Here is a 12,943-nt window from a genome sequence, read left to right as displayed (position 1 = left end):
CTGGGGAAGATGTACAATGACTGAGGTTTTCTTTAGAAAACTCTGGAAGCCACAGTTTAGGATAGCAAGGAGAGCCAGGGAGAATGCCAAGGAAGTCAAAAGAAAGTACGTGAAAGGATGGGAAAGAATCTCCACTCCAGGATCCAGAGTGAGTTTGCTGACTCTGAAGGCTGCAGGGTGGACTAATGAGGTCCAAGTCCTCTGTGACTTGGAGCACGAAAGCCTGAGTTGTTAGAGAAAGAAGACGTGACACCATGAGGAGGATGGGGACGTCACGAGCCAAGATGAAGATGCTCCTCAGGGAGCTTTACAAACACCTTTGCGAGCGGCTGGCTGATGGGGGGCAAGGGTGACGTCACCTCAAAATATCCCGGTAAGTTAATTTAATACGGCCACGTTGTCCTGAATGTAACTCATGGTGGATGCTCAACAGCTGGCTGGTGGGTGAAGACCTAAGTTCGGCCAGGAGAACCTAGGTTTTCTCAACCCATCTGTGACAGCTAAGCGTCCTGCTGTAAACCACAGAAATTCCCACCCAGCTTCACCGACATCCACCGCATGTCTTAGCTTGCTTTCTAGACTCTGAGCTCCAGCAAGGCTGGGGCTTTCCTGGCTTACCTCTCTCCACCTGATACAGCTGCCGACTCCGTCTGAAGCTGAGAAGGCATGTATCCTTCCATTCACCTGCTCACTGACCTGTGGGATTTTATTTTTTTCACCCAGTATCTCCACCTCTGACTTCTGGGAAATGCTCCTTCACTCATCACAGCGTTATGGTTTGCTGTTGCTGTTGTTCAGTTGCTAAGTCGTGTCTAACTCTTTGCGATACGCAGCACACCAACTTTCCTGTACTTCACTTTCTTCCGGAGTTTGCACAAACTCATGTCCACTGAGTCAGTGATGCCATCCAACTATCTCATCCTCTATCATCCCCCTGTCTCTCCTGCCCTCAATCTTTCCCAGCATCAGGGTCTTTCCTAATGAGTTGGCTCTTCGCATCAAGTAGTCAATGTATTAAAACTTCAGTATCAGTCCTTCCAATGAATATTCAGCGTTGATTTCCTTTAGGATTGGCTGGTTTGATCTCTTTGCTGTCCAAGAGACTCTCAAGAGTCTTCTTAGGGATTTGAGGGGCAGTCTAACATCCTCTAAAATGCCTATCCCACCTCAAACCAGATTTGGCATGGGTGGACATCTGAAATGATCCAGGGATGAACCACTATTCAAGCTGGGCCACTCAGAGCCCTACCCAGAAGCCAGGAACCATGTCTCCATATTCTCATTTGGAGATGGGACTGAAAACAGAGGGCTGGAGAGTGAACAGCAGCCAGCTGACCAGAGAGAGCCTGCCTGCAAGGCTGCTACTGACACTCAGAAAGGAGCAGAATCAGGGGATGAAGAGCCAGTGGCATGTGGAGTCCTGGGTGGGCATGCCTGTGGCCCAGCTGCACCCTCACCCTTCCTGTGACCAGGCTCTGTGAGTCAGTAAGTGCCCAACTTTCCCAGACCATCCGTTCAAATTGGGTTTTTGCCACTTGCAGCCCAAAGACTCCTGACTAACACATGGAAGGAATTACTATTTGGTATAATTAGGCCCCTGCAGAGCCTTAAGAACCACCGGGAAACGTGTAATCACCAAGCTCCTCCCCTCACACTGATGGTCGGAATCTGCGTCAATCCAGGAAACATAGCCGACTTGGAACAGAGGTGGTGGGACGCGGGCTGCCTAATTCTGAGGAAGCACCAGCACGTGGGCAGAGCATGAAAGTTCACAGGAACAGAGAGCAATACTAAGAGCCTGGATAATTAAGAACCTCAATGTAAGCATCACAGAAAAGAAGTGAAAGTCGCTCAGTCGTGTCCAACTCTTTGCTACCCCATGGACTGTACAGTCCATGGAATTCTCCAGGCCAGAATACTGGAGTGGGTAGCCTTTCCCTTCTCCAGGGGATCTTCCGAACCCAGGGATTGAACCCAGGTCTCCTGCATTGCGGGTGGATTCTTTACCAGCTGAGCCACAAGGGAAGCCCAAAAATACTGGAGTGGGCAGCTTCTCTCTTCTCCAGAGGATCTTCCTAACCCAGGAATCGAAATCAGGGTCTCTTGCATTGCAGGCGGATTCTTTACCAAATGAGCTATCAGGGAAGTCCAGAGAAAAGAAAGGCAACTGGGAAAAAGAGAGGTTGAAAGCTCATCAGTGGGTTGTTTCTGATCTATGTACCAAGAAGGAAGAAACATTCCTCCAATTTCCAAAGTATTTGTGTTTCCCAGTGTAGCCGAGGATAGCAGAACAATTTTACTGCTGCTAAAAGTCAGTGCAGTAAAGAGGTTCTCAATGTTTGGTTCCAGGACCAGAAAAGAAGCAGCATCACCAGAACTTGTTAGAAATGCAAGCGACCGGCTTTACCCCAGACCTGGCAAATCATACTCTCTGGGGGTGGAGCCCTGCCATTTGTTTTAACAAGCTCTCCAAGGTGACTAGCTTCCCCATGGCTCAGATGGTAAAGCGTCTGTCTGCAATGTGGGAGACCGGAGTTCAATCCCTGGGTTGGGAAGATCCCCTGGAGAAGGAAATGGCAACCCACTCCAGTATTCTTGCCTGGAAAATTCCATGGATGGAGGAGCCTGGTAGGTTACAGTCCATGGGGTTGCAAAGAGTTGGACACGACTGAGCAACTTCACTTGCCAAGGTGACTGTCATGCATGATGAAGTTGGAAGAACATGGGCACAGTGTTTTGGCAGCTCTGGTGCCAGGTCCTTGGGTTTTGCACAGACCACCATCTGAACAGGGCCCTGGAGGTATGTACAGTGGTGTCCCCTCAGTTTACATTCTGGCTTAGCCACTTACTATCTAAGCAACCTTGAGCAAATTACTTAACTTCTTTGAGTCCCAGACTCTACATCTGTAAAACAGAAATGAGAGTAGTAGCCATTAAAGAGTTTTGAGGATTTCATGATATTCATAAAGTACTTAGTTCAATACCTAGCACCTAGAATAAGCACTCCATAAATGTTGGTTATTTGTATTATTTCATTGCTGTTCTGATTGCAGGGCAGGGTCTGGGCCCAGGAAAACCAGAGAGAACCTGTCCAGAGGGTCTGTTCTTCTAAAACACCCACTATCACAGCCTGTAAGTATTTTTTCTGTCTAGCAAATTCCTAGTTATCCTTCAACACCCTGTTCAAGGTCACTGCCTCTGTGATGGCTTCCCAGAGCTCATACTTCCTTCCTCAGGCCATCCTTCCTCAAAGGCCTCAGACTGCTTGGAGATGACCCCTGGCTCTGTCCCTTCCTAGTTGACTAATCTTGGCAAAGCTTCTTCGCCTTTCTATGCCTCAGTTTCCTCATCTGAGAAATGGGATGAATAACTGTATTTACCTATAGGATTGTTGGGAGGGATTAAATGAGGCAATACGTGTAAAGGTACGACAGTACCAGGCATACAGTACATGTTCAATAACTGTAAGCTGTGTCTCCTGGTGCCTGTCCCTCTGTAGGGGTAGGATGGATGAGGGAATGAGGAGTGAGTGGATATGGGGCAGGGCCAGGTCTAGGGTGAGGTGAGGGAGGGCTTGCCTCATGTATAAAACTTCATGGGACAGAATAAACTCAGTCCCAATAAGGGTTGGACTCATTCCAATTAAAAAAAAAAGGTTTCAATAAAACTTTATTTACAAACACAGGCAGATGGTCCACGGCCATAGTTTGCTAGTTTTATTATTTTTTTTCAAACACTGTATTAAAATATGACTTGTCTTGAGTACTGAGGCACAGTGCATGGGATGCCAGGATTGGCTCTGCTTTTTCTCCCCTGGTGGACCCTGAAAACACAAGCCCTGCTGGAGAATCACACCCAGCACCCAGCACCGTGAAGTTCTTCCTGCTTCATGGTCAGTCTCAAGGTCAGATCTTCACCACCCAGATAATCACGATGGTGTGATCACTCACCTAGAGCTGAAATGCTGGGATGTGAAGTCAAGTGGGCCTTAGGAAGCATCACTATGAACAAAGCTAGTGGAGGTGATGGAATTCCAGTTGAGCTATTTCAAATCCTAAGAGATGATGCTGTGAAAGTGCTGCACTCAATATGCCAGCAAACTTGGAAAACTCAGCAGTGGCCACAGGACTGGAAAAGGTCAGTTTTCATTCCAATCTCAAAGAAAGGCAATGCCAAAGAATGCTCAGACTACCGTACAATTGCACTTATCTCACACGTTAGTAAAGTAACACTCAAAATTCTCCAAGCTAGGCTTCAACAATACATGAATCATGAAATTCCAGATGTTCAAGCTGATTTTAGAAAAGGCAGAGGAACCAGAGCTCAAACTGCCAACATCCGTTGGATCATCAAAAAAAAGCAAGAGAGTTCCAGAAAAACATCTATTTCTGCTTTACTGACTATGCCAAAGCCACTGACTGTGTGGATCACAATAAACTGTGGAAAATTCTGAAAGAGATGGAAATACCAGACCACCTGACCTGCCTCTTGAGAAACCTGTATGCAGGTCGGGAAGCAACAGTTAGAACTAGACATGGAACAACAGATTGGTTCTGAATAGGAAAAGGAGTATGTCAAGGCTATATATTGTCACCCTGCTTATTTAATTTATATGCAGAGTACATCATGCAAAATGCCAGGCTGGATGAAGCACAAGCTGGAATCAAGATTTCCAGGAGAAATATCAATAACCTCAGATATGTAGATGACACCATCCTTATGGCAGAAAGTGAAGAAGGACTAAAGAGCCTCTTGATGAAAGTGAAAGAGGAGAGTGAAAAAGTTGGCTTAAAGCTCAACATTCAGAAAACTAAGACCATCGCATCCAGTCCCATCACTTCATGGCAAATAGATGGGGAAACAGTGGAAACAGTGGCTGACTTTATTCTTCTGGGCTCCAAAATCACTGCAGATGGTGACTGCAGCCATGAAATTGAAAGACACTTACTCCTTGGAAGAAAAGCTATGACCAACCTAGACAGCATATTAAAAAGCAGAGACATCACTTTGTCAACAAAGGTCCATCTAGTCAAGGCTTTGGTTTTTCTAGCAGTCATGTATGGATGTGAAAGTTGGACTATAAAGAAAGCTGAGTGCTGAAGAATTGATGCTTTTGAACTGTGGTGTTGGAGAAGATTCAAGAGTCCCTTGGACTGCAAGGAGATCCAACCAGACCATCCTAAAGGAAATCAGTCCTGAATATTCATTGAAAAGACTGAAGTTGAAGCTGAAATTCCAATACTTTGGCTACCTGATGAGAAGAACTGACTCATTTGAAAAGACCCTGATGCTGGGAAAGATTGAAGGCAGGAGGAGAAGGGGATGACACAGGATGAGACGGTTGGATGGCATCACCGACTCAATGGACATGAGTTTGAGTAAACTCTGGGAGTTGGTGATGGACAGGGAGGCCTGGCGAACTGTAGTCCATTGGGTCACAAATAGTTGGACATGACTGAGTGAACTGAACTGCCCTTTCTACTCCATGCCTGTGTCCTGGGCCTGAGTCGGTCTGCTTAGAACGGGCTCCTATCTAAACCCCAAGACAGTTTCAAAGGGAATATAAACTCAAAGCACACCAGTTTCCATCTGCAGCTTTCAGATCAGATCAGAAAAGTATTTATATATATTCACATATATGTGCTTAGTCACTCAGTCATGTCCAACTCTTTGCAACCCCATGGACTGTACCCCTCCAGGCTCCTCTGTCCATGAGGATTCTCCAGGCAAGAATACTGAAGTGGATTGCCATGCCCTCCTCCAGGGTATCTTCCCAACCCAAGGATTGAACCCAGGTCTCCTGCATTGCAGGCAGGTTCTTTACCATCTGAGCCACCAGGGAAGCCCTTCACATATATAACCATCCATATGTCTATTTAGATTTGGTTTTGGTATGGTCTAAAATTTTGAAGGATGTACATATCCATAGCAAACTGGTAACAGTCACCTCTTTCTAAAGCATAAATTCTCCCGTTTCTGATGCCTTTCTCATCCCAAGAGGGACAGGCTGAAGCTGTGGCAGCTTTGTAGTTGGGGGTTAGTCCCTTTAAAGAACAACGTATCTCAGAGCACAGACCATCTTTGTTGGAGGGGCAACTGGTTAGCACTTGATGGCTTGGGTTGACAGAGGCAGGCCTCATTCTGGGGCCTGTGTTTCCACAAAAAGGAAGTTGTGAGAAGAAAGGGGTTTTTCTTACAATGATTGGGTACACTTTGCAAATCATGGCAGGGGATTTCTTTCTTTCTCCTTTTTATTATCTCGCCTGGAAAATGAAAGCCGTTTAGGGAAGTGAATGCCGTGTGCTTTGGTTGCTTGGGCCATGTAAACAACATGTTTCATGGTGCTGATTCAAAATCAGACCAAATCTGGGTTTCCCTTTCTCTCTCAGACTGACTTTCAAGTCTCTAGGTCTTTGTTCTTTGTGGCAAGCATGGCTCAGCCCCCAGGGGAGGGCAATAGGGTTTGGATCAGACACGATCGCAGCATTCTGCCATACACCCACTGCCTTGGCAAGGTCCATTAGCAACACGCTGGGCATGTGCTCATCAGCATTGAGCTCCTGGGCGTGCCCTTTAGAGTACTGAACCCAAAACTGGCCGTGGCACTACCCTTGCCAGGCAGGGCCTTGATGAGAGTCATGTCCCACAGTCCTCCAGCTCTCAGCTTCCGAGCTGTTATCAGAGACGTGCCCCCACCCTGGGCTCTTACCCTGCCCTGATCTCTCCTCTGGATGCATGCTAATGCCTTACATCCTTCTTGTTTACCTCTTTCTGCCACTGGACTCTAGACACGAGGGGTAGAAATAGCCTCTGCCATGCAAGTCACTGTTTCCAGCATCTGGTACAGTGCCAGGCACACAGCAGGTGCTTAATAAATATTTATTGAGTGACAACATCTATATGAAAATGAGTCGTCAAGCAGCTTGCCCAGGTCAAGGTCCACACCATCACAGCCAGCTTCACTGCCGGCTTCGTCCTCAGCTACTTAGTTAGCCAAGTGTGAGTGCGTGCTAAGTTGCTCTAGTGTCCAACCCTGTGGACTGTAGCCCCCCAGGCTCCTCTGTCCATGGGATTCTCCAGGCAAGAATACTGGAGTGGGTTGCCATGCCCTCCTCCAGAGGATCTTCCCAACCCAGGGATCGAAACTGCATCTCCTGCAACTCCTGCATTGCAGGTGAATTCTTTACCACTGAGCCACTGGGTAAGCCCCTTAGATAGCCATACCAAGACTTAATTTTCCACTCTGTAAAATGGGGATAATAACTACCCCATAGGATTACTGTGAGATAAAAATTAGATACACAGACCATATCTTATTTTGGCAGACTCTATTATTATTCCCAGTTATTTTCTGCCTTCCTGGTAAGGCAGATTATAATCCTGGTAAGAGGATTATATGTCTTCACACATGACCAAGAGGGCAGACAGACTGAAAACCACAGTCACAGAAAACTAACCAATCTGATCACATGGACCACAGCCTTGTCTAGCTCAATGAAACTATGAGCCATGCCATGTAGGGCCACCCAAGATGGGCGGGTCATGGTGGAGAGGTCTGACAAAATGTGGTCCACCGGAGAAGGGAATGGCAAACCACTTCAGTATTCTTGCCTTGAGAACCCCATGAACAGTATGAAAAGGCAAAAAGATAGGACATTGAAAGATGAACTCCCCAGGCCAGTAGGTACCCAATATGCTACTGCAGATCAGTGGAGAAATAACTCCAGAAAGAATGAAGAGATGGAGCCAAAGCAAAAACAACACCCAGTTGTGGATGTGACTGGTGATGGAAGCAAGTTCCGATGCTGTAAAGAGCAATACTGCACAGGAACCTGGAATGTTAGGTCCCTGAATCAAGGCAAACTGGAAGTGGTCAAACAGGAGAGGGCAAGAACGAATGTCAACATTTTAGGAATCAGCGTACTAAAATGGACTGGGATGGGTGAATTTAACTCACATGACCATTATATCTACTACTGTGGGGAAGAATCCCTTAGAAGAAATGGAGTAGCCATCATAGTCAACAAAAGAGTCCAAAATGCAGTACTTGGATGCAATCTCAAAAAAGACAGAATGATCTCTGTTCCTTTTCAAGGCAAACCGTTCAATATCATAGTAATCCAAGTCTATGCCCAGACCTACAAGACCTTCTAGAGCTAACACCCCAAAAAGATGTCCTTTCATTATGTGGGACTGGAATGCAAAAGTAGGAAGTCAAGAAACACCTGGAGTTACAGGCAAATTTGGCCTCGGAGTATAGAATGAAGCAGGGCAAAGGCTAATAGAGTTTTGCCAAGAGAACATGCTGGTCATAGCAAACACTCTCTTCCAACAACACAAGAGAATACTCTACACATGGACATCAACAGATGGTCAACACCAAAATCAGACTGATTATATTCTTTGCAGCCAAAGATGGAGAAGCTCTATCAGATCAGATCAGATCAGTCGCTCAGTCGTGTCCAACTCTTTGCGACTCCGTGAATCGCAGCACGCCAGGCCTCCCTGTCCATCAAAACTCCTGGAGTTCACTGAGACTCACGTCCATCGAGTCAGTGATGCCATCCAGCCATCTCATCCTCTGTCGTCCTCTTCTCTTCCTGCCCCCAGTCCCTCCCAGCATCAGAGTCTTTTCCAATGAGTCAACTCTTCTCATGAGGTGGCCAAAGTACTGGAGTTTCAGCTTTAGCATCATTCCTTCCAAAGAAATCCCAGGGTTGAACTCCTTCAGAATGGACTGGTTGGATCTCCTTGCAGTCCAAGGGATTCTCAAGAGTCTTCTCCAACACCACAGTTCAAAAGCATCAATTCTTCGGCGCTCAGCCTACTTCACAGTCCACCTCTCACATCCATATATGACCACAGGAAAAACCATAGCCTTGACTAGATGAACCTTTGTTGGCAAAGTAATGTCTCTGCTTTTGAACATGCTATCTAGGTTGGTCATAACTTTCCTTCCAAGGAGTAAGCGTCTTTTAATTCCATGAGTGCAGTCGCCATCTGCAGTGATTTTGGAGCCCAGAAAAATAAAGTCTGACACTGTTTCCACTGTTTCCCCATCTATTTCCCATGAAGCGGTGGGACCGGATGCCATGATCTTTGTTTTCTGAATGTTGAGCTTTAAGCCAACTTTTTCACTCTCCACTTTCACTTTCATCAAGAGGCTTTTGAGTTCCTCTTCACTTTCTGCCATAAGGGTGGTGTCATCTGCATATCTGAGGTTATTGATATTTTTCCCCGCAATCTTGATTCCAGCTTGTGTTTCTTCCAGTCCGGCGTTTCTCATGATGTACTCTGCATATAAGTTAAGTAAACAGGGTGACAATATACAGCCTTGACGAACTCCTTTTCCTATTTGGAACCAGTCTGTTGTTCCATGTCCAGTTTCTGCATACAATTTTCTCAAGAGGCAGATCAGGTGGTCTGATATTCCCATCTCTTTCAGAATTTTCCACAGTTTATTGTGATCCACACAGTCAAAGGCTTTGGCATAGTCAATAAAGCAGAAATAGATGTTTTTCTGGAACTTTTTCTATGATCCAGAGGATGTTGGCAATTTGATTTCTGGTTCCTCTGCCTTTTCTAAAACCAGCTTGAACATCAGCAAGTTCACGGTTCACATATTGCTGAAGCCTGGCTACAGTCAGCAAAAACAAAACTGGGAGCTGACTGTGGCTCAGATCATAAACTCCTTATTGCCAAATTCCGACTTAAATTGAAGAAAGTAGGGAAAACCAATAGACCATTCAGGTATGACCTAAATCAAATCCCTTACGATTATACAGTGGAAGTGAGAAATAGATTTAAGGGACTAATCTGATAGACAGAGTGCCTGATGGACTATGGATGGAGGTTCGTGACATTGTACAGGAGACAGGGATCAAGACCATCCCCATGGAAAAGAAATGCAAAAAAGCAAAATGGCTGTCTGAGGAGGCCTTACAAATAGCTGTGAAAAGAAGAGAAGCGAAAAGCAAAGGAGAAAAGGAAAGATATAAGCATCTGAATGCAGAGTTCCAAAGAATAGTAAGGAGAGATAAGAAAGCCTTCCTCAGCGATCAATGCAAAGAAATAGAGGAAAACAATAGAATGGGAAAGACGAGAGATCTCTTCAAGAAAATTAGAGATACCAAGGGAACATTTCATGCAAAGATGGGCTCAATAAAGGACAGAAATGGTATGGATCTGACAGAAGCAGAAGATATTAAGAAGAGGTGGCAAGAATACACAGAAGAACTGTACAAAAAAGATCTTCACGACCCAGTTAATTACGATGGTGTGATCACTCACCTAGAGCCAGAATCCTGGGATGTGAAGTCAAGTGGTCTTTAGGAAGCATCACTATGAACAAAGATAGTAGAGGTGATAGAATTCCAGTTGAGCTATTTCAAATCCTAAGAGATGATGCTGTGAAAGTGCTGCACTCAATATGCCAGCAAACTTGGAAAACTCAACAGTGGCTACAGGACTGGAAAAGGTCAGTTTTTGTTCCAATCTCAAAGAAAGGCAATGCCAAAGAATGCTCAAACTACCGCACAACTGCATTCATCTCACATGCTAGTTGGAGCAGGAAATGGCAACACACTCCAGTATTCTTGCCTAGAGAATCCTGTGGACAGAGGAGCCTGGTGGGCTGCTGTCCATAGGGTCACATAGAGTTGGACACAACTGCAGCGACTTAGCAGCAGCAGCACACTCTAATAAAGTAATGCTCAAAATTCTCCAAGCCAGGCTTCAGCAATACGTGAACCGTGAACTTCCAGATGTTCAAGCTGGTTTTAGAAAAGCCAGAGGAACCAGAGATCAAATTGCCAACATCTGGTGGATCATCAAAAAAGCAAGAGAGTTCCAGAAAAACATCTGCTTTATTGACTATGCCAAAGCTTTTGACTGTGTGGATCACAACAAACTGTGGAAAATTCTAAAAGAGATGGGAATACCAGACCACCTGACCTGCCTCTTGAGAAATCTGTATGCAGGTCAGGAAGCAACAGTGAGAACTGGACATGGAACAACAGACTGGTTCTGAATAGGAAAAGAAGTCTGTCAAGGCTATATATTGTCACCCTGCTTATTTAACTTATATGCAGAGTACATCATGCAAAATGGATGAAGCAGAAGCTGGAATCAAGATTGCCGGGAGAAATATCAATAACCTCAGATAAGCAGATGACACTACCCTTATGGAAGAAAGCAAAAAAAGAACTAAAGAGCCTCTTGATGAAAGTGAAAGAGACTGAAAAAGTTGGCTTAAAGCTCAACGTTCAGAAAACTAAGATCATGGCATCTGGTCCCATCACTTCATGGCAAATAGATGGAGAAACAGTGGAAACAGTGTCAGACTTTATTTTGGGGGACTCCAAAATCATTGCAGATGGTGACTGCAGCCACCTTTTAAGAAATTAAAAGATGCTTAATCCTTGGAAGAAAAGTTATGACCAACCTAGATAGCATATTAAAAAGCAGAGACGTTACTTTGCCAACAAACATCTGTCTAGTCAAGGCTATGGTTTTTTTTTTCCAGTAGTCATGTATGGATGTGAGAATTGGACTATAAAGAAAGCTGAGCACCAAAGAATTGATGCTTTTGAACTGTGGTGTTGGAGAATACTCTTGAGAGTCCCTTGGACTGCAAGGTGATCCAACCAGTCCATCCTATAGGAAATCAGTCCTGAATATTCATTGGAAGGACTGATGCTGAAGCTGAAACTCCAATACTTTGGCCACCTCATGTGAAGAACTGACTCATTGGAAAATACCCTGATGCTGGGAAAGATTGAAGGTTGGAGGAGAACGGATGACAGAGGAGGAGATGGTTGGGTGGCATCACCGACTCAATGGACATAAGTTTGAGTAAACTCTGGGAGTTGGTGATGGACAGGGAGGCTTGGCGTGCTGTAGTCCATGGGGTAGCAAAGAGTTGGACCCGACTGAACTGAACTGATGACCAAGAGAATTGACCGTGCAGCCTTACAGGAGGAAAATACTTCCTACCCTACTAATGCAAAGCTGGGTCACATGATTTGCCTTGGCCAATGGAATACAACCTATACATGCCACATCAAAGCATGCACTTTAAGAGCCATTGATGTTCTGTTATTCCTTTTTCCCACAGTCATGAAAATAGCTTGTGCTTTATAGAGGCTGCTCCTTCTCTCTCGGTCCTAGAATGATGACACTTGGACCAGAGCTGCATATCAGCCCCACAGCTGATATAATGCATAAGTGAGAAAGAAACCTTTGGTGGGGCTGCCTGTTACAGCAGCATGATACAAAGAGAAAGCTGACTGATACACAATGTCTGGCACAAAGCATGAGTTTACTAAAATTCTGTGGGATGAACATGGAGAAAGCAATGGAACCCCACTCCAGTAGTCTTGCTTGGAAAATCCCATGGATGGAGGAGCCTGGTAGGCTGCAGTCCATGGGGTCACTAAGAGTCGGACATGACTGAGTGACTTCACTTTCACCTTTCACTTTCATGCCTTGGAGAAGGAAATGGCAACCCACTCCAGTGTTCTTGCCTGGAGAATCCCAGGGACGGCGGAGCCTAGAGGGCTGCCATCTATGGGGTCACACAGAGTTGGACACGACTGAAGCGACTTAGCAGCAGCAGCAGCAGTGGGATGAACAAACACATACCAGATCAACTGCTCCAGCACTTTGGGTTCGTTTGGGTGTGATATTTAATCACCAGAATAAATTCAAGTGGCATTTTCTGGCATAGAAAGAATTTATATATATATATATATTTTATGGGATGCAAAGCTGACCCTTTCTATTAGGGCACGACAATACCTGCAGCCTAGAAACCTTATCCAGGGTCTCCTTCACACTATTCATTCCAACGAATAGTAGTTTTTATTTACTGAGTCTTTTAGCTGATGCTTATCAAGTCCTTCTTGGACAGCAATGTTCCAAGTCTGGTTTTACAGCCTGTATA

The 12,943-nt window shown here is 45.3% G+C and overlaps 1 protein-coding gene across 6 annotated transcripts in view; it reads right to left on the bottom strand.

Annotated features, from left to right (window-relative positions):
- Nucleotides 1-12,943, bottom strand: part of PALM2AKAP2 (PALM2 and AKAP2 fusion) — a 517,050-nt gene that overhangs the window by 180,269 nt on the left and 323,838 nt on the right. The window lies entirely within an intron of this gene.

Source organism: Bos indicus, chromosome 8 (genome assembly GCF_029378745.1).
Source record: "Bos indicus isolate NIAB-ARS_2022 breed Sahiwal x Tharparkar chromosome 8, NIAB-ARS_B.indTharparkar_mat_pri_1.0, whole genome shotgun sequence".
In the NCBI taxonomy this organism is placed as follows: domain Eukaryota; kingdom Metazoa; phylum Chordata; class Mammalia; order Artiodactyla; family Bovidae; genus Bos; species Bos indicus.
This window is presented reverse-complemented; position numbering and strand designations above follow the sequence as displayed.